The 5,240-nt window shown below is 37.0% G+C and overlaps 1 long non-coding RNA gene across 1 annotated transcript; it reads right to left on the reverse strand.

The window, feature by feature from the left end:
* Positions 1-4,006: 4,006 nt before the first annotated feature.
* On the reverse strand, positions 4,007-4,754 carry LOC143729338 (uncharacterized). The gene is made up of 3 exons (XR_013199987.1): positions 4,612-4,754; positions 4,421-4,489; positions 4,007-4,291 (listed from the first exon to the last, which is right to left on the reverse strand). It is a non-coding gene; the product is annotated as an uncharacterized LOC143729338 (long non-coding RNA).
* Between the last annotated feature and the right edge of the window lie 486 nt (positions 4,755-5,240).

The raw sequence follows: 5,240 nt of genomic DNA on the forward strand, positions 1-5,240 counted from the left end.
TCCTTGCAGGGAACCAGCATTAAGATATTTCAAAATACAAGATATACAGTATTAAAAACAGAAAACAAGACAATGTGACCTTACATAGTTGCTGGTAAAACAATCATGATTGCTCCCATAAATCTGTAAAGCCATTACAGAGGACTAGCTCTGATCGAGTTCTGAATCTCTTACAAAAAAGTACAATGACTTTCATCAAATATTCCTAAAATGGATGTATTTGGTGTAAATCCGAGCCTTGAGAAAGCCCCATGCTTGATTGATTGACTTCTAGATGCAGTTACTGGGAGTGAGTCTTGTTTCCTTTAATACACTTTTTGGAGTTCAGTCAAAAATGTTCTTAGGAGTCTAAATTTCCTTGTACAAAGAACTGGAATGTTGAGCTGACCTTAATTTACATCATTAAATGTATCTTTAATCCAGAGACTGTGACTCAACACCAACAAAATTGATAGAATCCATGTTCTAAAAGTGTTGAGCACTTTAAAAGCACTTTACCAGATAGAGAGAGTGAGTGAAGTTTATTAAAGCAAGCTAAGATGCTAATATGTGATTTAAAAAAAAATTATTTAAATTCAATTTACAGTCGGCCCCTTTCCAGGAAAGCCATTAAAGATTGTTTTCTCTGCTTGTCCTTGTCTGATTGTCGCGAGGGAAGTGACATCTTGTCTGCGGGAATTCTGGCAGTAAACAAATCAACACCTCAGCAGACAGGATTAACAAGGTTTTGACTTGATCAGAGCAGGACTCTAGATGATTCTTTTGAAGATGAATGTGTTATATAAACTGACTGGGTTTGTTCGGGCTGAGTTAAACCAAGATATTCTAAAGTTTACATTACTTTAGAACTGTATACAGTATATTTTTGGCAGTTAGATTGAAAATCTTTGGCATTGCCAGATGTTAATCTTGAGATTACACATTTAAGTTAAAGTAATCGAAGACAAGTATGTCATATAATGAGGTTTGTTATCTTACAGCAGTCTGACAGCAATATCCAGATGTTTTATATTTACACAACCTCAGTTATGTCAAGTGTCTCTTATATATGTAATTTCTTTTTCATTTTCATACATAGTGTAATCTCTCACAATTGTAGTCTATTATTTGTACAGTGCTTTGCATAATATTGTTCCACAACAACCTTATAGTGTTTAATGCATTGCAAACCAAATTTAGCTGTGGAAGCCCACCTGTTCAGGGTGATTCATTTTTATATGCTTTTAATTGCAGGGAATTTAATTGCTTCGCTAATATGGTAAATTAGAGGGTGAAGTAAAGATAATTTTAATCAAATGTAAATACTCTTAAAAAAGTGTGTGAAGCAATAACAAGCCGATATTTCTTTATAATATGATGATATTGATAATAATAATAAGTATTTAATGTGCTCCAAATCAGCATATTAGAATGATTTCTGAAGGATGATGTGACACTGAAGACTGGATAAATGATGCTGAAAATTCAGGTTCGCCATCACAGGAATAAATTATTTTTAAAAACATATTCAAATAGGAAATGGCTCATTTAAATTGTAATAATGTTTCACATATGAATGTTTTTGCTGTAATTTTGCTCATTTTTAAGCACAAGAGACTTCTTTCAAAAACATTAAAATCTTACCGACCCCCAACTTTTATAGCCTATATATCGTCGCTGTCGGGCGGAATCCTCATATCTCCAAGACCGTTATTTTTCAGGAAATAAAAAAACTGCATATTTTTTGAGTTAATAAACATTGTATCGTTAAAATTGGCATTACACCTTATATTGCTATTATATACTGTTGTGTACCAACGTTAACACAACATTTCCCCAAAATCATGTTTAATCGGAGATACGAGGTTTATGACTTGGTAGCAGGGAGATACGAGTTTACGCTGTCATTGATAAGAATGGAACGGACGCAGACTTCGCTGCTGCCAGCAGTGTTCATTAAAGTCCGCGATCGCGTTTTGACGAGACAAGGCTTTAAGAGCTAATCAAAGCTTGTGATTGTGGTTACATATATCTTCCTAAACTCTATTTTAAAAGTTTATGAGCTATAAGTGCTGCAATACAAAAAAAATGAGCTGACTAGGCTGTCTAATAGGCGGAAATTAGCCTAATCTGCACGCAAACTTACCTTTGTGTCTCACAGGCTTCCTTCTGCACCTAAGCATTACAGCTTTCGATTTTTAACAAAACAGGCTTACTCAAATGTATCTAACCTAACTATTTTCACTCTTTATTGCCTAAAAAACAGACAGAGTTAAGATAGAAGGTTTACAAAGATAGGCTTACTTGACGCCAGTTGACAGCCGTTTTTTTCTCCCATAAAAACACTAGATGGGGTATTTTCAGGGCCGGCGCTATGGTGGGGCATTCGAGGGCCGTGCCCCCCCTAGCGGTCATTGATGCCCCTCCTACCACAGGCCATGGCGTGGCCTAATAAAATATCCCTTTTAGTAATTTTTTTTATATTAAATAGTGGTATAACTTTGCTTTAAAAAGTGGCGGGGACAGCAATCGATTTAAATAGTACATTGTGTTTAATTTGTCGTTTAACGAGATCTAATATGTGTTGGTTGTGAGAATTTTTACGTGAAGAAATAAATAGATCCGATCCGACTACATCTTGTTTGTATTTCAATGGTCCAGTGGTAGCACTTTTGCCAAGCCTGTCAGAGGTTCTGGGTTCTAATCCCCACTCGTATAGTTTTTTTTTCCTCATTAAAACCGATTATGTTTATCAGTGGTTGTATATCAAACAGGGTTTGTGTGCATTTTACTTTGTGAATATCACCGGAACGAATAGAGAGTCTCCGCACAAGCCACAAGAGAACACTGTCTGTATCCACACCAATCGCAGCGCAACGAGCACTTTGATCACTTGATTTCAAAAACAACACATTTCAGCGTGCTAGATCGCCTCTTATTTAACAAACAAACGAAATGAATGCTCTGCTAGTTAACTGGAGATGTTTTATTTATTTGTATTATTTGTTTATTAGTATTTGTTACATCCGTGGCTCGAGATGTTTCAAAAGTAGGCTAGCTCAGATTTCTGATTTCTTAAAAAATAAAATAATAATAACTTAGGGGGCAAAATATTTGTTAGTGATTATGTGAATTACACTGCGCAAACCAAAGTAAGAAGGGTTGGCTCTCAGTCTCCACAGTACATAAAATATTCATTTTATTTTATTGTATTTTATTTTTCATGTTCGCATTTATGAGGAAAAAACAATGTTACAGACGTGTTCTCCGTTACAGACGTGAGCGCTCTGAAAGCGGCACTAAAATATGCTTTAAAACTTTCACAGAGACATCAAACAGAAAGCACAAAACCTTTCTTTAACCTGAATTTCGTTTTGTATTAATTGTATCTTAATTTTAATCAATGTTTCATCAACCAATTGCTTGGACTTAATAAATAAGAAGTAAATGTAGCAGACGATAGATGAGAAACGGAGGCGCCGGCCCGTGAACTGGAGCTCGTCTCATAGCCTAAATGAACCGAAACTCAGCGTATAAGGTAGCCTAGCCTACTTGCCTTACAGACATGTCTACTTTTAAACAGAATAGACTGCTCTCTGCTTTTGTAATCCGTATGAAATGTGCATTTCTCTCTGGCGCGTACACTAGCCTACTGAAGATCGCGACTCAGCATCGTCAACTTCATCTTAGCCGACACTGGCAAAGAAAACGCTTGTTTATTAATAAACAATTAAAATATCTCCTTGCTATATTTTACATATTCATAATCATTACTTTTGCGGTTCTTTGTGACAACTTTTAGGTGCTTTATTGGCAGCGCCACCCTTACAAACACGAGTCGCCACCGCCTCACACACCAGAATAGGCCATATATATAACATTCTGACTATATATATATATATAGCCCCCTCATTTAAAGACAGGACCCCCCAAAAATAAAATTCTGGCTAAGCCCCTGGCTGGGACACTTGCACTGAGAACTCGTAGCACGGCGTTCGTGGTTCGACTGGTCAAGACTGTTTCCCAAAGATGGCTCCGCGATGGTACTGTCTTTATAAAGTATATTATTATTAAACTGTCTGTACACTTACAAAGTTCTCAGTGCTTCGGTTTGGACCCTCATTATGCTACCGTGTTAGTGTGGGGCTATTTGAGCCTTGTTAGTGGTATTAACTAGAGATTTCTTTTTACTTATTATATAAGTAATAAGTCTGGTCACACTGGAAGCCTCTTTTCCTTGGAGGTGCGTCTTCCTCAGCATCTGAGCATGAATGCTCTGCATCCGAGTTCTCATCGCCTCCACCATGGAAAACTTCAAAATACACACACAAACCAAATGTGCATGAATGAGTTACATCTTTATAAACTGTCAACAGTGAGGGGTAAAGTTGAAGGACCTTATCCAATTTAATGAGAAAATGTAGAAAAGCATCAAACCTACCCGTGTCAAACTGCAACTGCTCTGGAGCCAGCAGTGAGGCGTCCTCTTCCTCCAGACCACCAGAGAAATCTTTTCAGACACATGGTACAGTTAGTGTGCATTTTTTATTTCTATTGTTGTGAAATCCATCTGCATTAAAACTCATTCATTTTGGCATGTGAAATCATGATTATCTCTCAGAAATTCACTACCAGCATGCACCACTGTATCCTCCAACACTTTTGCTTCCTCTCTCTCTAACGTTACACTCTATCCATCAGAGCTCTTACTGTCTATTAGGGCCCTTGCCTGATCATATGGCACATTGACCATCTGACCGAGTTCCTCTAAGGACACAGACTTGGTTGCTGCAAAAAATAAAATAAATAAAAGTCAAATGATCGTTTCACTAAGTTATACGGCATGTTTACGTATGATAACAAGGCAAGAAGCCAGCTAGCTTGCTTAATGTGATGAGCATGACGTAAAAGGTAGCTACTTTATTAAACATGACGGAATGCCTTGAGATTGTAAGCTACAATCCTGACATAGTACATTACATTATTATGTTGTTCCTCAGACGAGTGCCAGAACTAGCGTTAGCAGGTTGAGAGATCGAGAGATTTTTTCTTTAAGCCCCACGAAAATCACGTTAGCTATCTCACCTAACATGACGACAAAACCAATACATAGCGGCTAAGTCAACGACAGGCAGTTTTTGCGGTTTAAATTACATTTCCTTATCAGAAACAAAACCATGGAAGATTTCAATCAACAAGATAAGTTAACTTAGCTAACTTACCATCCAATGCAAGACCTAAGTTAGCAGAAAGGAAAATCT

Source organism: Siphateles boraxobius, unplaced genomic scaffold (genome assembly GCF_051911475.1).
Source record: "Siphateles boraxobius isolate OS27281-9 unplaced genomic scaffold, OSU_SipBor_1 8, whole genome shotgun sequence".
NCBI classification, from domain to species: Eukaryota; Metazoa; Chordata; class Actinopteri; order Cypriniformes; family Leuciscidae; genus Siphateles; species Siphateles boraxobius.